Source organism: Plutella xylostella, chromosome 29 (genome assembly GCF_932276165.1).
Source record: "Plutella xylostella chromosome 29, ilPluXylo3.1, whole genome shotgun sequence".
Lineage (NCBI taxonomy): Eukaryota > Metazoa > Arthropoda > Insecta > Lepidoptera > Plutellidae > Plutella > Plutella xylostella.
The window spans coordinates 7810677-7832185 of NC_064009.1; the positions used below are offsets into that span (position 1 = coordinate 7810677).

Here is a 21509-nt window from a genome sequence, read left to right on the forward strand (position 1 = left end):
ATTTCAAAATTTAGTAAAAAACAGTTCTTTAGCTAGACAAAAATGCGAGTATCATGAACAAGAATATACAAAACAATTAGTTTCGGCTAATTTTCAGTAGCTAATGTCTAGTCTAGATCTAAATGAAGACACGCAACCGTGCCAAACCAGTTTTTTCTAGGTCTGAACCTAGGTTATTCCCGGAATACCTAGGTTAGCTGAACTTTTGTACTTTTTTGACCTTCCACATAAGGGTTTGAAGTTGAATATTTAACCCCCTAATACATGCAAATTTTTGGTGTAATTGTAGGTTTACTGTAAGAAATAAATACATATTGTTAAGATTGAGTGATTGACGGATTTTTTTAGGTAGGTACTCCTAATCAAATAGTAATAAAAACAATTAAAGTAGTATATTTTAATTGTAATTAAGTCCCCTATAAATACACAGTCATGAATTTAAAATATTAAAACATCATGGGTTCCACTCCACAACATAGTTAAAGGAAAATGGGTGTGTCAAATTGCAGTGAAATGTAATCTGATTTCATATGAACCGTAATGTTGGCAATATCCAATTATCCACCCTTTAGTTCTCTTGTAAATTGCGTGAGCTTTTAGTGGGCTGCGTGACTTTCGCGTGTTGTGACCTAGCGCGTCCTTAGACATTCAGCGCCGCCTACAAGACCTAAAACACTAGATATTACCCGAAATTATTATCGTTTTCCCCTTATCGTAGCAGACTTGTAGCACTCAACATTGCTATCACGAACCGTCTTTTAAATTCACCTCGCTGGTTCCAATTCTGACTGGTAACTAATCAAATAAATGGTACTTCATAAAAATACGTTTAAGCAGTGAAAAATTTCGCTTGATTTAGGCAATTTTTCGTAATTTCGCTATCTGCATTGCGGCGTGGGGTTGCACTGCCGACCGCAGTGGAAAATTGTTCTTTATAGGTTTTCCATTCGTACGCCCCCTCGCGCCGCTGTTACGGAATTATTATTTAAACGACGCCTGTAGGATGTTTGGAATGTTTTCGTGAACGCCACATTTTGCGCGGCGATAGGTCAATAAACTCAGGTGTGGAGGCATTACGCTGAATATTTCATTTTTAATCGATAGCGGAGCGCCGTGTCGAAATTTCCGTATTGTTTTTTTTAACACCGGACTTTCTTGCCTTACTTCTGGATCAGGATTATTTTACGTTCTACTGCAAATGGAGGCAAAGAAATCGTTTTTTTATTGCACATTTTTAAACTTTGCGGCTTGCATTCCTTGCTGGTTCCGGGTGATTAAATTTGCGATACCGTTTATGTTTCAATTTCCAACGACCGGCTCTACTTGGAAAGCAGTTAACACATTCTCAGCGGTGGAATTGCTGCACCTAACAACAGGCTGTTATCAAGTGCCTAGGCACCGATTTGGCGGGTCAACGACTGTGCTATCGTTTAAAAAAACTTTCAACTCGATCGATCACATTCCGCTCTCTTGTTTCAGATCCGGAGTTCAGCGTCCGATAAAACTAAGACGATAACGAAATGTAAGTACACATAATATTACTTTCAAATTATTTTATAGGCTGTCGGGTTGCTAAGTGCTGTGTGTGGTTTTTTTTTGATAACGCACTGATTCGACACGGATGATTGTAACACCTACGTATTTAAATTACATGGGCATTGAAGGAGATGTAAAGATTTTTATTAGGCATATAAGTAAATGCGGCGATTTAGTTATGGTCGTTATTGCCTAGTAACCTTATCGCAGACCAATCCGTCGGTATTTACAACACACGCTAATGAATAGCTAAACCTATTCCCATTACCCGCTGTCAGACTTCAGAGATTAGTTTAGTTTCTCATATAGGTCACAAAAAACAGGCACCTGCTAATTAATTTAGAAAAAAATATGCAGTTGCAATAATTTATTTATTTGAAGACCAACAAATGATACACTTGTTACATACATCTAGGCTACATAAATAAAATACCTACTAAACCTACTTAATAATGAAATTAATCAATAATGTCAATCGCACAACATCCTCTTTCCGATCAAGGGTTAGAAAACAGCGTGTTTATCTTACACCTCGAGATACTAACCCCTGTTCTTACTCCAACATATTCACCCTCCGCGTCTCGATATCGAATTTAAATTTGGAAAGTCTTCCGGTGATTTATAGGGATCCCTTAATTCCCATATTTGATTCGCACTTAATCACTTTTTATGGTCTTTTTTTTCACGGAAACGCTTTATTTAACATCTGCTCTGTGATTTACGGACTGTGGACGGAACCCGGGACTGCGTATATCACCCACATGAGGGATTGCTCAATTATTTGTTAAGTTTAACTGTTATGGGGATAGAAGTGACCATATTTTATTATTGATACCATCTCGTGGCGTGGGGTAGCTGATGGATTTGATTTTTTATTGATACGAGTAGTTTAGTTTTGAATTTGTCCAAATTAACAGATGACACCAATTTTGTTATTGATTGTTTTTATCGATTTGATTGTCGACTAGCTTTTCTGCGCGAGCTTTGCATCGCATTTGCAGGGTTTTCCGTTCGAATTCCGGGATAAAAAGTAGCATCTAGGACTCAAGGACAAAGTTACGTTATAATGGTACAATAAATTTCGGTTTCGGTTTACTTTTTGAGTTACACACTGTATACATAAGAGGTTTTACTGATTATATATATTTCCCCCAATGTGAAAAAGGGCGGGGCCGAGCACCACTGAACCACTGCACCAGTAAAGAATTGTGGTATAAAATTTACCACATCTACATGTGCTAACCCCCCATCATCGGACGACCGAATGGCGTAGTGGTTAGTGACCCTGACTACTGAGCCGAAGGTCCCGGGTTCGATTCCCGGCTGGGGCATGTTAGAATGTAAACAAAACCAACAAAAACAAGACCACTATTTTGTCTGATGACAGATGACGTTAGTTTTTTGACAGTTGTCAATGTCACTTGCTCTCTAACCTCTTGTGAAGCTTACTTGTGTTTTATTTTGGAAAAATAAATATTGCCGTAAATCGAAGTAATCCTGGTCTTATTTACCCAAAAACCAACAGGTTATGGGCCCAGGACAGTTTCCGCGCATTAATAAGTAAATATTTCGTGCGAATAGGATTTATTTTCAGATATTTGTATAACCGGCATATAAGGTAACCTCAAAAGGTAAAACATGGCCGGCTCCGCTAACAATGTTGGGATTCCAATTGATAAGCTCAAAGGCATGGAAGACTATAATAATTGGAAGTTCATGATGCGCATGTTATTGTTGCATGAAGATATGTATGAGTGCGTAGAATCAGAATCTGGATGCAAAGATGACAAGAAGAACAAAAAGGCTTTAGCCAAAATATGTCTCTCAGTAAGTTCATCTGCATTGAACCACGTTCGGAATGCGGAAACGCCATACCAAGCATGGACTAATTTACAGAAGGCCTATGAGGACAAAGGTCTGAGCAGACGGCTGGGTCTGTTAAGATCTCTGTTTGGAGTCAAGTTGAAGGAGGTGGGTGGTATGGAGAGCTACATTTCACGAATCACAGAACTTGCACAGCAATTAAAGGACATTGATTCACCCTTGGACGATGAATTTATAGCAATAATCATGTTGAGTGGTCTCACATGTGATTACGACCCTCTGATCATGGCCTTGGAGAACACAAGTGGAAAATTATCTTCAGAAACTGTGAAGGCAAAGCTATTACAAGAAAATCAAAGGCGTGATGACAAGTCAGAGCATTCTGAGGTCACTGCCTTAGTCGCAAGAAAGGTGTATAAATGTTTTAAGTGCAAGAAGCCAGGACATTTTAAGAAGGATTGTCCTAAGAATACTTCGGGGAAAACGTCACAAGTGAGTAGTGGGTCATATTGCAAGGACAAAGCTTTATTGACCGCTCTATCAGTGAAAGTGCAGGATAATTCTTGGTATATTGATTCCGGAGCCACAAACCATATGTGTAACAACAGTGAATTAATGAGTGAATTAGTCATGGACAATCCTCGGGAAATAAATGTGGCAAATGGTGATAAACTTTTTACCAAAGGGTGCGGTAATATAAAGATTAGTTTAAAGAACTCTATAGTAAGGACAATAAGCAATGTATTTTTTGTGCCCAATCTAACTACAAATCTATTATCAGTTAGTGAACTCGCAAGAAAAGGTTACACTGTTACTTTTGACTTGAAATGTTGTAAAATTTATGATGGTAGTGAAGTGTTAGCTACAGCATCATATTCAAATGGTATTTATCGACTTGATACCAATGAGAAGTTCATGTTTAGTAGGGAGGAGTCAGAAATTGCCATGAATTTGTCTTGTACAGGTTCAAGTACAGGGTTAAGTACCCCTCATGAGTTCCAGGATGCGGAATGTGAGAGTGCAGTTGATGTGTCTGCAACTGCGGCCCCAGCAGTGACACAACAGGTATGGCATAAGCGACTCGGTCACCTCAATGCAAGAAGCATGAATCTCATGAAGAATGGAATGGTTACAGGTATGAATTATTCTAATACTGTATTTAGTAACTGTGTTGCATGCATAAGGGGTAAGCAAGCGAGGCTACCGTTTCCGAAGAAGTGTATGAATAGGTCACAGGAAATTTTAGGCCTAGTACACGCGGATGTATGTGGACCAATGGAGGAATCTTCACATAGTGGTGCTCGGTACTTCGTAACTTTCATTGATGACTGTTCGAGAAAAACTTACATTTATTTTCTGAAACGGAAAGATGAAGTTTTTGAGAAATTTAAGTTATTCAAGGCATTAGTTGAAAATGAAACAAGCCAAAAGATTAAGGTTTTAAGGAGTGATAATGGTGGAGAATTCATTAATCATTCTTTCCAGGATTATCTGACGACTTGTGGGATCAAACACCAGACTACAGTGCCATACTGTAGCCCTCAGAATGGCGTTGCTGAACGGGCTAACCGTACAATCATGGAGAAGGCTCGTTGCATGCTTGAAGATTCTGGCTTGGGTAAAAAGTACTGGGCGGAAGCAGTCAACACGGCGGTCTACCTTAAGAATCGCTCACCAACACAGGCAGTTATGGGAGCAGTTCCTGAGGAGAAATGGTCAAACAAAAAGGTAGATATAAAACATCTTAGAATATTTGGATGTGAGGCCTATGCTTTAGTAACAAACCGTCAGAAGTTAGATCCAAAGAGTGAAAAGTATATTTTTGTTGGATACTGCGAAAATACTAAAGGATATCGATTAGTGGATCCTCTGTGTCCTCAAAAATGCATAAAGGCAAAGCATGTGATCTTCTTAGAAGATTCATTTTCTAAAAAGGGTATGTCACATGATGATAATAAAGAAAATAACACTACTATATTTTCTGTAAGTCAGTCTAATGACTGTGATGCTACCAAAGACTCTGAACCAGTAACATCCCCTGAAAAGTGTAGACAACGATTAACGATATTTGATTTAACTGAGTCACCAGACTCTTCTGAGGATTATAGAACAGGAAATTCGTCCGATGAAACTTATGTTCCAGGCTCCTCCGACTATGATTCTGAAGACTCACAAGGCGAGACAACTGAAGGTATGCAGTCTGCCGAATGTGCTCAGCTGGCAGGGGTAATGAACAAAGATGCTGATGTTCCTGAGACAGTACAAGAGGCTTTGGAGGGCAGTGAAGGTGATCAATGGAAGGCAGCAATGATAGATGAGTACAATTCGTTTCTGGATAATCAATGCTGGAGCCTTGTTGACTTACCTGAGGGGAAAAAGACTGTAAAGTGTAAATGGGTGTTTACTAAGAAAAGAGGGCTTAATGGAGAATTAATTAAATATAAAGCCAGACTTGTGGCAAAAGGATACACTCAAAAGTACGGTATTGATTATACAGAAACTTTCTCCCCAGTAGTGAGGTACTCGTCGATTAGAGTATTATTAGCACTGGCTGCTCAGTTTGACATGAGCATAGAGCATTTAGATGTAAAAACGGCATTTCTCAATGGTGATCTGTCGGAGACCGTGTTCATGGAACAGCCGGAGCAATTTGTTTCAAAAGAAAATGAAAATAAGGTTTGTAAATTAAATAAAGCTGTTTATGGGCTTAAACAGGCAGCTAAATCCTGGTATGAAAAAATAAACAAGGTGTTAACGGACAAGTTAGCATTCAGAAAACTATCATCGGAGCCTTGTGTATTTATTCATGGTCAGGAGCATGAGTTAATCATCATAGCTTTGTACGTTGATGATATTATCCTTTTTTCATCGAAGGCCTCTCAGCTTAAGAAGGATGATATAAAGAAGCAACTCATGAATGAGTTTGAGATGAAGGATTTAGGTCCAGCAAGTCAAGTTCTAGGTATGAGAATTATCAATAAAGATGGGAAGATCACATTGGATCAGACAGCCTACATAAAAAGGATTTTAGAAAGGTTTAATATGACTGATTGTAAGCCTGTATCTACTCCTATGGAAAGTGGGTTGAAATTGCATAAGGAAGAAAACTCTAACTGTAATTATGACTATAGGAATCTCATTGGATGTTTGATGTATTTGGCAGTTTGTTCGAGACCTGATATTGCTTATACTGTTAGTTACCTCAGTCAATTTAACAATTGTTACTCGGACACTCATTGGAAAGCTGCTAAGAGGGTGCTCAGATATTTAAAGGGTACGTATAATTATTGTCTTATTTTTGAAAAAGGTGACATGAAAATAACTGGGTACGCAGATGCTGATTGGGCTGCAGATGAGGTCGATCGACGTTCCTACACAGGGTATGTTTTCACTTTAGGAAAATCTGTTGTATCATGGGAAACTCGAAAACAAAGAACCGTTGCTCTGTCTAGTACAGAAGCTGAATACATGGCAATTTCTGACGCCTCCAAGGAAGGTTTATTTTTGCGTACATTTTTGTATGAATGTACTGGTAAATATTATAACATTAATTTAAATAATGATAACCAGTCTGCACAGAAACTATGTACAAGTGCAACTTATCATGCAAGGTCTAAGCATATAGATGTGAGGCACCATTTTGTTAAAGATTTAGTTGGTTCAAAAATTGTTATTTTAAACTATGTACCTACTGTAGATATGTTTGCGGATGTGCTAACTAAATCATTGTCAAAGGAAAAACATGAAAAACTGATCTCTTTGTTTTTCTAAGTAGGTATAACTTGTTTGTTTTGTAATTAATTCTATATGAACCTTGTATAATTTTATGTTATAATTATAATGCTTATACTTGCAAAGTATTTTAGATTTTGTTAGACATACTAGGTAGGTAGATACTTGAAGTATTGTTTAAGGGTAGGTGTTTTGTTTAAGGGTAGGTGTTAGAATGTAAACAAAAGCACAGACCACTATTTTGTCTGATGACAGATGACGTTAGTTTTTTGACAGTTGTCAATGTCACTTGCTCTCTAACCTCTTGTGAAGCTTACTTGTGTTTTATTTTGGAAAAATAAATATTGCCGTAAATCGAAGTAATCCTGGTCTTATTTACCCAAAATCCAACAGGGCAGATATTTGTTTAGTGACAGATATTTGTACTCGGGTCTTGGGTGTTGATATTTATATTTAGTATCTATCTATCTATGTATTTGTGTAGATATATCAGCTGTCCGACACCCATAACACAGGTTCTGCCTAGCTTGGGGTCGGATGGCCGTGTGTGAGATGTCCCCACATATTTATTTATTATTTATTTATCCCACAGAAGACCAGCCTGGTACTGGTCCAAGCTTACCAAGGGAGTTTAGACCTTTAGGGGATATGCCCAAAGGCTCCATTCGAGTGAGCCAGGAGCAGAAACTACCAGATACCATTGAGAATGGAATGGAATATGCTCATGGCATACTTTCAAGGAATTATACGTAAAATGAAAAGGACAATGCGCACTATCTGATTTGGGTGAGGGCCGGTGCAAATTGTGGCTTTTGTTTGTCCATGATGGATGGCACGGTATTTGTGTGTGTGTGTGTGTGTGTGTGTGTGTCGGTGGCTAAAGTGTTATGTTCTTAGCGGTTGTGACGAATTACAGTAAGAGTGAACTGATTTGATTATTTATAATAATTTGTATGCATGTATTTATCTATGGGCCTTAGTTGCCTGAAAATAAATGATTATTATTATTGCTGAAACATAGCTTAGTCTGCGGATAAGGTCCTCTTTCAGAATCGATACTCCTTCTTGTAATTATTATGATTATGAGTGAATAGGATAGATACATAATAATATTTTTATGGAAAACTGGCCAGTAAGTTGATGTACCTAAATGATCTCCTATGGAATCTGTTCTTATTACCTTTTCTGGACTTATATCCTTTACAAAGCGAGTCTAACACCTCTCCAAATGATAAGTCTCCTCAAATCTTGTACCAAACATTAAAAGTAAATCTGTGAAAAAGTTGCAAAGCCATGCGTTAAGGGGAGCTCTGCTGGTTCCGAGAAGATCTTATCTTATCGCGGGGGGTTCTTCGGTCCTTAAGGGGAAGGGAAGCGGAGGGGAGGGGAGGGGGTTATCTGTCAGCTCTGTCACTGACGGTTATATCGCGAACGTGTGTCAAAAGCATCACGGGAAGAGAGCTGTTTGAAAATATACCGCTGTTTTAAAACGATTTCATTTTTAAATGAACTTTATGTTTAATGAATTTGATTAAAATGTCTTTTGAGAACGTTTTTAAAAATATTTTTATTTAAGTAGGTACATTAATATAACATTCTGAGTATTTACAGTTGGTACGGTTACGAGTTAACTGGTATTTGCGTTAAGTGTATAATTCGATATATTCCACTAACTTATTTATTTATTTTTTAAACTTACTTAAAGGTTAAAGCTGTACAAGAATCATGGTGTAGATTTTAATGCACTTCCCACTCAACCAGATATCGGTGTTTCGTCATATTTGTTGCGTCTGGACTACGAATGTTTCTCTATCGCAGCTTTTCAGTTTTATGACAGCTTTTTCTTCGTGTGCGGTGGGATTTATTTAAATCTTTATTTACCCGCGGCCGTAACTCGGTATAGGTAGTTTTTGTTGCTGTAAAACAATCGTAAAGGCTGTCTTCATTGTTGTAGGGAGACTACTAGGGATCGATAATGCTTTACAATACCTGTATGTACGTATAATGCCCGTAAAACGATATGGATAACTTGATTTGAAGATAATTCCGTACCCCTTAATCCACCAGATATAACAATGTTGTAAGGTAAGTTGATCGTTCAACAAATGCGTGCATCAATCCTAACTAATATTATAAATGCGAAAATAACGTCTGTTTCTCTTTCACGCCCGAACTACAGAACGGATTTGAATGAAATTTGGTATACATACATGGTTTAGATCCTGGGAAAGAACATAGGCTACTTTTTATCCCGGAATTCCCACGGGGAAACTTTTTAAGGCAAAGCGAAGCGCGCGGGAACAGCTAGTAAAACATTTTATCTCTATTAGGTACGTCGTACAGAGAAAATCGAATTAGTGTTGTGACAGCGATAAGTCTTTGTGTGGTCTGTATGTCGCCGCCGCTTAAACGGCCTAGTGTAAAACGTGTAATTACGCTATGTTTCTAATTAAACCGGAGTTACTGCTTATTGTTTTAAAGTAAAAGTGTGATTAGTGTTTGCTTTCACAGCTAGGAAGTTTATTCGTTTTAATGGAATGATATCTTATAATTATAATTTTTATATCATGTATTTAATAGATAAAGAGTTTTGATAAGGATATTTCTATCAATTTACAACCATAAAAGTCTGTGTTAAGCATCGGCTGGATACACAGATTTTACGATCCAATAATTTATGTACGTACAAAAATCTCTGTAACTCCTGCAATTTTATTGAAACAGATTTTTATCAATTAATGAATTGAGGACTCCTTTTCAACAAAACAGACCTTTAAAAAAAACAATTTGAAAAAAGAACCGTTTACCGACATCGTCATAAAAGTCGTTTTGAGGTTTCAACCCAAATAAGAATCTCACTTTATTGTCATTTTGGCAGGTGGAGGAAGTATGTATGTGGTGCGCTGTAAATTATTTTAACATTAAATGTTTTTGCCCTTGAAAAAACTAGTTCACTCCCAATTAATGGGATTACACTGATAATAGTTAAAAGGTTCTATGGCCGCGTGTACCAAATTTAGTTGAATGGTTCCGCCGTGTTGTTTCATTAATTTTATCATCTTTGATTAAATAGTGTTGGACTGAAAAGTTTTAAAGCTTCGCTGGCTGGTTCAAGCCAAAATGTTTCAGTGACATAATGGAACGGCAATGACAAGTGGAATTTTTTCACTGCTCGTGAGCGTATAATATGTATGTCAAAAGTAGTTTTATCTCCTACTGTACCCACATATTTCTTTTCAATAATGAAGTAGGTATTAAACAAAAATCTCTTACGGATCTCTAACTCTACTCGGAAGGCAAAAAACCTTCGAAACATAAAAGTAGGAAGGACATTAAAAAGGCATCGGAGGCAAATTAACAAATGTTAAGGGTCATTAGGAGCGGCCGGGACTCGACCCCGGAACCACCTGTCGGATTCTAGATATGGCAGGTTGCTTTATTATTTCATTTCATATGAGCAAACTCAGTTGTGTGCAATGTAGAATTTAATATAAAATGTGTATATAATATAAAATTTATTTAAAAAAAAAACATGAGTAGGTATTAATTTCATCAGCCTTTAGTGTTTATATTTTAGTACAACTTAGGTACCCATTGTCTCTCCTAGAAGGTAATTTTGCCTGGAAGAGATTTAAATTTGACTGGTAGTTAACCCGCAGGAGGTTCTGGACCAGAAAGTAGGGAAGTGAAAAAAGTATAAATTAATAATAATAAATTTACTCTAATATAATCATCTCTAATGACACGCAATAGGATCTTTGTATTTATCAATAGCAACAAAATCAATCTCAATGGTATACTTAACTCATATTGACGGCACACGCTTCGATTGCATAAAAAAATTATAAAAGCAAAGCAGGTGTGACCAATTAAATCTACAGGGCAGATGTTAAAAACAATGCGACCTACATCACCTTTTCTTCCAAACAACCTTTTTGCTTTAAGATTTTAAATCCTGCTGTGTTTGTTACTATGCAATTGTAACCCTAGTTTTAAAACGACAGCCTATGATAAGAAATGATCTAGGTTTAGAAATAAGAAAGAAAAACTTTACTTGGCTTAGACAGCAATATTAATTTACATATGCAAAGCAATATAAATATAGGTAACTAGCTGTTTCCGCGCGCTTCGCTTCGCCTTAAAAAGTTTTCCCGTGGGAATTCCGGGATAAAAAGTAGCCTATGTTCTTTCCCAGGGTCTAAACTAAAATTTCATTCAAATCCGTTCAGTAGTTTTAGTTCCGGAAAGAGTAACAGACAGACAGACACAGTTACTTTCGCATTTATAATATTAGTTACGATTAGGATTAATCTAATCTAAAAAAAAATTGTGATAGGTAATAATTAATATAATGCAATTGATAGTCGTCGTCAAAATGGTGTCCACTCAGCTACTGCAGCACCTTTGGTTGGTTTAAAGGACACTGTGCTGGTTTTCAGTGGAAGCCTTATAGTGACGCACTACGCGTAGGTAGTTAATAAAAAAATATAAATTTATGTATCTTATTAGGAAAAGATTCACTTTCCGAGTTTCTTCTTTCACAACGTAGATGGCGGTAGTTGTCTCGTTTGTAAATTGTTAATCATTTGCCTTATTAAATTAATATTAAACTTTAAATATGTACCCAAGTTAAGCAGAACATGAGCATGGAATGCAGCGCCATGATTGGTCGAATTGCCGTTGAGCAGGGCTTAAGTTCATATATATGTAGTTAACTAAAGTGAGAATTTTGGCACGAGTCCGATAAATGCATACACTGTTTAAAAGTTTTCATGAATTCGCAAAACTTTACTTTCTTTAACAATCGTAATCATGACATTCATAATCTTTTAGCTTCAACTTTCTTTGAGCATCAGCGCTGCTCTCCGTACGTTGTAAAGCAAGCGAATGTAAGTACTATGGCGGCGATTTCCCTCTGTCCCGCTGACATGGCAAAATGTACCTGCTAAATAATATTTATATATTTACCTCCAATTTCACAATAGTCGGTTAAATCGTAGCCAGGGTAAGGTTCATCAATTATACGTCATCTCCATATTAAATTCTTAACAGATGTGTCAAAAGTCAAGCAATAATCCTTGGTTATGCTGTATCCCACCATGGAGAAATTGGCACTTAGTCTTTTAATTTATTGAACCATAATTCAGTTAACAAGAAGATATAGACAAGTGTAATTTTAACAAAATCATAATAGACAGTAAGTACCTACTAATTAACAAACAATCGCTAAAAGAGATTGTTTGATTAAATTTAGTATGAGCTTTCTGAGCGGATAGCTTTAGTTGGTGGTGTAGCGCGCTCAATGACTTCTGACTGCGTCGGTGCCTCACAAGGACCACAAGTCAAGTGCTGTCACTGACAATTACACTTGAATGTAAAAGCAAACAATTAAAAGATACGAAGCCTCGAATTGTTAGCATTTCTTTTTAGTTTATAAAGAGGCCAGAGGCACCTTGGAATCTTTTTGTCTTTCAAACATCTGCCGTCCGTCATTATCATTAACCCAAAGCTGCAAAGGTGTCATAAATGACGCCCGTGTTCAGTTTTGAAAGGCAAAATGTTGAACACAACAGATGGCTCCAGTGGGTGAAACAATGGCATTTATCTTTCTAGGAAGTTGGTTTTAAACCACCCATTCTGCACTGAGGACGGGGCAGAAAGGATAAGTTTTGGCCGAGAAATAATACCGGGATGAGGTAACAATGGAGCTGGATTCTTTGTTTCATTCGGACCGGAGCTTGTCATAGTTTGGTTTGTTTATTTTTGAACATGTTTATGTGTTTAGGTTCGCATTCTAATCGGCCGTCTAACAATAAATTGATAACAGTTGTGTTCGGGAAGTTGGTATATCTATGTATTTTATTCGTGCATGTTATGTTTTTCTCAGCTCCAAAAAGGTTGAGAATATTTTTATGGAAAAAGAAGATACGCTAAGCCCCCATTCAATTTAAAATTCTTTACAAAGTTCATTTAAATAAAGTAACCAAAAATCAGGAAAATTATTTGAGTTTATATCAAATTTTTATATTTATATAGATTTACATTTTAAAGGTTAGCCATAGGAAATCTAATGAATTATTTTTAATTCGACAATGAAACACCGAACCCACAGTGAAATAGAAATACACTCTGGGAATCCATTCACCACTGTTTTTTTTCATTTTCGGTTCCGAGAAGGCGGCGTCTTTTGGCGCCACAAAAACCCTACTTTTCGCGCTATTAAAAAAAAACAAAAAACGATCCGTTCGGTCTGGAGAACCCGATAGCGTTTTCTGTCGGTTCACTTTTGAGTTTCGAATTTGTTGCTGGCCGAATAGCATTGCTCTGTACATAGTAAAAAAGTTCTAAAAAGTATTTAAGTAAAGGTTTTGTAGTTTTTATTTTCTATTGTGTTTTGTAAGTGGAGAGACATTGATAAAATATACTTGATTTACCGTAAAAGTTGAGCAGTTCACAGTTAGATGTGTTATTATGTTAATATGTTGTATACCTGTATTAATTAACAATAACGAATAAATGAGGTCTTTCATCTTTTAATAGCTAATTCTATTTATTTTATACATCTATTGTTTTTCTTTTCTTTCAACATTTAATAGCGTATCTTTTACAACAAAAGGTTGATTAAGGTTCCTCAATCGGAGTGCCTCAGAAGCCCCTTTTTGCCTTTTATTTGCAAACTTGAGATCCCTTCCTAGAAATCCCTTGCAGTGTTTTGTTTTTCATTAGGTATATGACGAAACGTTGTCTTTTATATTTTTCCTGTCTTTATGTTTGTGGTTTTAACGAACAGTTTTACGGAAATAAATACATCATAATACAGTGAAAAAAAAACATAAATCTTACATCAAATTACATAATAATATTATTCTATTTTTCCAAAAACTATAAAGTTTACCACTGAAATCAAGAACTAACCGTGACCATCATTAGCATGGTGTAATGCGTTTACCAAGAGTTCATATTTCACGTGACTGGTTTACATTTAGACTGATCCGAATTTTTCTATTCTTTAATGCGATAATTACAGCTTACTACTGCGCCACCAATTGAAAATAAAACTTCTGTTTAAAAGCGTTTTTCCCAAAACTGTTACATAGCTTTGTTTGTCAGTTAGACTTTCTGATCGCCTTAAGTTTTCTATCTCATCCTGATGGGCAGAGATCTTTATTTTTTTCTTTTATCATGCCTCCAAGAAGGAGGCTGGTGATATTTAGATCCTGGTCGGTTGCACGGTGCATCTTGCACCATTTGCCTTCTTTTTATTTCCATAGACACATATCTATTTCTTCTAGGGTGTCGTGTGATGTGTCTGAAAATAATCTTTCGTTTTATTACTGCTACGAACCAAGCGGTTTTGAAATGGACTGGTTATCCTTCCTAGAAATAGTAATTAAACCGATTCTTGTAAAAAAATCGTACTATGGAAATATCTACAGCAGAAAACCATATTATTAACTTTGGGACAGACGAGTTCTGGACTGGGACAGGTAGAAGTAGCGTTAGATTGACCTGAGTGCTAATGAGTATTGACCAGTGGATATCAAACACATCATTCATTGCACATCTCTGGTGGAAAAGCATCCTTAGACTAGTAGGCCGTAGCGTGCTATGGCGCTAATTTGGATATCCCTATGCTAGCAGTACACAATCGCTGGCTGAGGTTACATCTCTTATTCTTAAATAAGGAGTTTCCGAACCCGACGTGCGTGTATGAAGAAACGTATGAATGTGGAGGAAGTGAAACAAGTTCGTATGTCAGGATCGTGGCACGTGGAGATCCATAGTCTCTGCCTACCCCTCTGGGAGACAGGCGTAAGTACATGTCCGCTCGCAATCGCTTGGCTCCGATCAGCGTGGCTCCCGCTCAGGAGATCGTTAAGGCGTCGCGATGTCATGCGCTTTTTGTGTTCGGGACACGTCTAAATGCGGCGCGCCCGTACGCCGGCTAATTCCGGACGACCAATTGTATTGTCGCCTTACGTAATACAGGGACAACTTTATATGGGCAGGCTAGATGGAGGAGAGATTTGTCTATTTGGAGAGCTGCGCCTAGTATGAAGCTTCCGTTAGAGACTTTCTGTTAGGATAAGTCGCCGTTGTCGTGTTCACGAGTGTTTGAAATTAATAATCTGTTATAGGGCTATTTATTTGTGTTGATGTGTATTTTAAACTGACTATTTTTTCCGTAATTTTCATTGACAGTTTGTAATATAAAGTACGTATTAGTTCGCTTTCGGCTGCTCAGGTGTAGATTAGTAAAACTACTTGTTAAACACACTCCAAATTTATATTGAGTAACTGTTGCCTCATGCAAGTGCTACTGTATGTTTGCACTTGCCCACGGACTGACAAAGAACCCAATTAATCAGGGAACCATTCAGAGCAGTGAAATGCTCGTGTAGAACAATAACTGTGTCAAATCTAATGTGGCTTTTGTTCACCAAGTACAGTAGCAGACGGCGACAATACTTCCACTTGTAGTCAAGCTTAATCCTTACGGCGTACGAGTTAAGATACCTGTTGCGTCAATTTCTGGTTCAGCAGGACGTGCACTGTACCACCTTATGTTCCACCTGAACAATCAGTATCAGCAACTTGAGCTGTTTGAGTAACTGACCCTGAAACACACAAGAAAGAGGTTCTGTTTGACTACCGTCTAGGTATACATGTAGTGTTTGCGGAGCGACACAATAGGCGTTTTAAAACGATGGAATTTGTTAATTATTATACGGAAATATTTTATCAATTGCGTGTTAAATGGACCGATACAGTCGAGCCTTGGGAGTCTCGGCGCCATTCATCATCGTCATCTGGTTTCTATATTATATACCTATATACTATATACAGATGTACTATGTACAGATGATTGGCATTTCTAGCATTTTTACGTTCCTTTGTTATAATTTTAGCTAGCTTTTATCAAAATGCTAATGATTGTTTCCTGAATTTAGAAGCTATTATTATAATATGCAGTTTAATTAAATTAATGCAACCCATTTCACCTCGTGCTCCAACGACATTCCCTACAGTTGCACTGGGCGATCAGTATCGCTCAGTTTCTATAAATGAAAACGACTCTAAATCGGGCACTCACAATCGTTGTTGAGCTCATTATAGCCTTAAAGGGATTCTCATATTTATCACACAGCTCAGTTCCAATGACGTACTGAAATGGTACTTAGATTAGGCTTAATTGGAGAATGTTAGCCTACTTCTAAGTCTATTTCGCTGTTGCTTTGTTTATCTGCGATGGGCCTTGTAGCAGAAGACAGTTTCTGCTAAGTAGTTGGAAGAGGTAAAATCTTCAAAAATAAGAATAGAGCTGAGTATGATAGTTGAATCGGATCTGTTTGTTATTTAAATAGCTAAAACAAACGTTAAAAACATTTCAAACAAGATAAAAAACTTAATCTAACTCGGACATTGATTCATCTGTTTCGTGCCTACGATGCCACAAACAAATGCTGTTTAGATACGCTGCCGAGACATTTTAAATATCTCTTTTTTTCGTTCTTTAAACACACAGGAAGACACCTTTTACGGTCGAGAAAAACGTCTTAATAATAGCAAATTAAACAACATTGTAACGTCGCGTCGGCCAATGATATCTAGAAATTATGCGGCGGCCATGTTGGCTGCGCGCGCGCCGCTGGTTAATTGATTAATACCTGCATGAGCGTGCTCTTCTAGCTTTTCACTTGCGCAGGCGCAGACGGTTTTTTGTGCCCACATGAACGCAGCTTGAGTTTTTAGTACCGGGTAAGCTCGGCTTTTTATGATTATGGCTTATATACAGGTATATGAGTTTATTGTTACCGCTGTTGGCTTTTTATTTTTGTGGAATATGTATTCTTTTTCATGCAAGTAGCGTTTGAATAATGAATGATTCTAAAAATACATTTTGCGATGTGTTTACTCGATAACAATAATGACTGTTCTTAACTTAAAATAGAACACCATTAATGGACGTCTGTGTTAAAATTATATCGTTTGTGTTTATTTTCTTCTTATTTTATAGATGACCAACACTAGAGGTGGTCTAGAGTTTGTCGCCGCGGTGAAAGTGCAAGTCAGACTAGTCGTCAGTAGCTGACTGACATATCGCTTATCACGTTATCAATGACGTGTCGTTCATCTCTCCTATGACCTTTAATCCAACTCAACGAACATAACAATATATTATATTCACCGGTGCTTTTACCGGATAAGCGTTTCAGTTACTCCTTACATTAAAATGGATGTGGCGTGTTGGATCGCGAACTTTTTTTCCGCAAATACCTTTCGGATATGAATACCTTGACGAAAGCCGCTGCTTTTTGCGGATCATAGCACCTTTCGTGTAACCTTTTGTAAGTACTTGCCGACAGTTGCACCACATACATAAATAAACTTGGTCTTAATTAAAACCGCTAAGGGCTGGCTACTTAAAATGGATGTTATTAAGATGATCTTTATGTTTTTTTGAGTCATTCTCAATACGATAATCTTAAAAATGTGTTGACATGGAGTGTTAAAGGTGTTTGTATAAATGTAGACCTTCAGGACAATCATAGACAGTTGTCATTACTTTTTTAAGGACCAACATTTCAATTTAGCACTGTCTAAACTTAAAATGAAAAATATCTGCGTCATGCAGAAGTTTGAGAAGTTTTCACCGGACCAGATATCTTCGTTACTCGCCCCACAGCCCACAGCTCGCTCGGACAGCCTCCTAACACTGGTTTTATTGATTGATGTACTCGTTTCAATTTCTACTTGTCAGAGACCGACATCTGATAAGAATGCCATCATCTCATTTGCCATTTATATGTTTTGCATTAGTATTGTGCTTGGCTCTGCAGTAGGGTGACCATGTGTGAAGTTGTTGGATGCTGTGATTGTTTAGAGTCCGTGTAACATTGGTCGATTAAAAACCTTGAAGAACACTTTCAGTAAGTATGTACATAAATGTACATTTACTTGTGAAATTTTGAATAGAAGAAATTAATTTAAATTACTACAACCTCTCAATCTTGTGACACGTTTTATATGATACAAATTGTGCAATAACGTAGTTAATTGTAAAATGTTTTCGGTCGATTCTGGGAGTTGCAAAAATCTACCCAAAGATACTTTCATACATCATACAATATACCTAAATTTTTTACGAAGCCAAAAATTTACAACTGTTAATTTTATAACAAGAATGTTACGCTCCCAAAAGTGTGTACACCCTACTGTATCAAGTTCCGCATTACTTAGCAAGCCAATTGTATTGTCTGCCCGGAGTGTGTATCTGTTATGATATCTGTAGCAAGTGGGTATCGATCACGGGTCAACGGCATACCGTAGACAAATCTGTTTCAGATCGCCCCAGTTCATATAAGTAAGTATGCCGCCTACCACCATAATACACTCACAAGCAATGAAGAAGTTCCACATCAAAATTTGAACAGAATTACATTTTTACTTGCTAATATTCTGATGCGCTGTAATGAACTTCAATATTGTAGACTGCCTTAGCTTGCTTAGAAATAATTTGGTTCTATTCTCACTCGAACTATTTCGAATCATGAAATCCTTTAAAACTTGGAAAAAAAACAATAAGTTGAGTGCCATCCTTTAAACAAACTTCGCAAGTATGCATGCATGTATGATTTGATGACTAATTACTTATCTCTTGTTTAATGTTAGGGTTACCTTGTCATGATCTTGTAGTTTATTGCAAGTAAAAACTTTACAGTTTTTGAGTACTTATCTGAAAAAGATAATCCAAATTACTTGTAATGTATAATGTTATTGTTTTTCTGTTATACCTACTTGAGTGCATTTTATTAGTCCCTGTTAGTGTCAAAACAATGACAAGGAGGTAACTCAGTCAAATTAGGCGGTTAATCCTCATCAAAATGTGCTTATCATTTATATTTAATGCCATTTAAATAATACAAGGATATGTTACAAATATGTTGCAGTTTTATGTTTTTCCTGTTACCTTGAAGTTAATTTTGTCCTTGGAATGCCCCGAGTAATAAGTACTAATAATATTAGCTACCTCGCTTCTATTTCCATTTCCATCGATATTGAAATAATTTGATGTGGCCATTTTGCAACATTTTATTTCATCGGTCTTATAAATACCTTCTGAACAAAATGTAACATGAGAACCGAACCGAGTTATTGACCTTATTAGGTATGACTAAATGATGTCGTATTTTGTGTGTAGGGTTGAATTATATCAGAGCTCGACCCAAAGTCAGCCAAACTAAGTACTTATACATTTTGTACTATTATACAGGGTGTTGCAAAATTGGTATACTAAGCCGAAACCTACATGTGCAGCATGGTATATCTAAGCCCAAAGCTGAAATCAAAATTTGGAAATTCGCGAAAAAATTTAAAAAAACCATAGTAAAAAGTCACGTGACCAACAAAGATTCTATCGAAAATGAAATTTTAATTTCGCGAATTTTCAAATTCTGATTTCAGTTTCAGGCTTAGATATACCATGCCATGCTGCACATGTAGGTTTCGGCTTAGTATACCCTTTTTGCAACATCCTGTACTTACCTATAAAAAAGTACCACATTTTTTTATACTTATTTTTCTGTTATTATACTTATTTTTTTGTTATTTAATGACTCCAAAAACGGATCGCCACTAGTAAGGATATTAATTTGAGTAGGCCACACGAGATTATGGTGACGCAGGAGACAAGAATGTCACATATGTAAGTGATTCATTCGCACAATAAAATTAGTGGCAGGGATCAGCGGCGGCGGTCCGACGCGGACCCACGGTCAAGGCCGAGCGCGTGAGACGGACGGGGACTGACCCGTCCGACTGGCGCATTCTCCTCTTATGGGAATTAACCCATCATCACCATCATCTCCTGGGATCCGTAATCAGGGACATAGGGCTCGAAGTGTAGCTTTCCACTCTGACCCCCACTTAACCCACTTGCTACGAGAAAATAAAATAAAACACATAATTGTCAAAGAAATACAAATTTTAACTACTTGTCAATGTGTCAGTAAACACATATTATATTTTTTGAGTTACATACAACATTTTAGTCCAGAATACAAGATTATGTCGACTGCTAGTGAATATCGAAGAAGCTAAAATCCCGTAGTTATGACTGACGCTTCTGGTGCCTACTTTTTCTACCCCAAATATCTTGAACATCCTGAATATTCTTTTAGGAGCCAAATCCAGCATACCTCCACATCTTGAAATGATCTCTCTAATGCCAAGATCGCTTTTCTACTTATATAGCCTCTTTTTGTATTCCCCTAGCCTAAACTTTTTATTGTAATATGTACCATGAAGTTGTATTCTTTATCTCAATCGCAAACGAGCGAAGATGTATTATTCACGATGGTGATTTATGCTACTCAATACAAGTACCGACCGGACAATAGCCCGATTATTGAATCGGGCATCGGAATTATTGAATTCGGTCCAATCCACGTGTCCAAGTCGGTAACCAGTTACATAACAAATGAGGCTACACCGCCATTGTCGTAATAGAGACAAGTGGTAATAAATAACTCAATATTTCGGCGTGATGAGCACGGAAGCTGCCGCCATCTATCTACTATGGTTATGGGCCTACTGGACCAATTACTAGGTATTGTACTGTAGTACTGATGTACTACTTACTATGAAGTACGCTGGCTTTAGCCTTAATTTTTAAATCTGTCGTGGAGGTTATTTTTGCTATTTTTCTTTACGACGTCTTAATATAAATATTGTCACGCATAAGTATTAACATACAAAAAGTATGGCGTCCGAACTCCGAACCCAGAAGGAAGGAAGACGGCGTGTAGACACGAATCCGTCACCGGAGCTATAAATGATTCAGTTACGTAACTTCCGCTGCGCCCAACCATAACAGGAAAGTCGGTGCGAAAAGTTGTACATCCGTCCTTCCGCCCAGTATCGATCTAACCTTGGTAATGAACACAGGGTGTGTAAGTATACATACAAACGACCGAAACGGTTCAAGGACGGCCCTGAACACTCACACCACTTCAGGCGCGGCCTTCGCTTCAGCACCCAATGTTAAGTGGGCTCTATGCCGAGTATAATACAAGCGAGTTTGTGTTGAAAGTTTCGGTGTGTGTCAACCACTCGTCAATTTTATATTGCTGAATTGCGGAAAGAACGCTAAGGCCAGATATTTTCAGTTGTTCGTGTTTTGTTTTTTTGAGCCGCTTGTTTTTCTACGGCGGTGGGTCGATTGATATTGATCCTCGTGCCTACAGTCTTGCCTAGGCATTGCAGTTGGTTGTGCAATCCACTGAAATATGAACGAGCGTGTTTACTCCGCTTGTTCAGGGAAACTTCGTTTGCGTTGTCAGCGAGTTTTATCGGGCTGCGATCGTATAATTAACTCATTAAGGTAAAATTTGATAGTAGGTAAAATAGATTGTAAT

General features: G+C 37.3%; 1 protein-coding gene across 3 annotated transcripts in view; it reads left to right on the forward strand.

Annotated features, from left to right (window-relative positions):
* The window catches only part of LOC125490957 (mitochondrial cardiolipin hydrolase-like), a 106268-nt gene that overhangs the window by 51315 nt on the left and 33444 nt on the right, over nucleotides 1-21509 (forward strand). For 2 of the 3 annotated variants that reach the window (XM_048631507.1, XM_048631506.1), the window contains one exon: nucleotides 1480-1522. The exons of the other annotated variant lie outside the window; for it this stretch is intronic. The gene's annotated coding sequence lies outside the window, so the exon portion shown is untranslated. The remainder of the gene's footprint in view (nucleotides 1-1479; nucleotides 1523-21509) is intronic. 3 annotated transcript variants of the gene reach the window in all.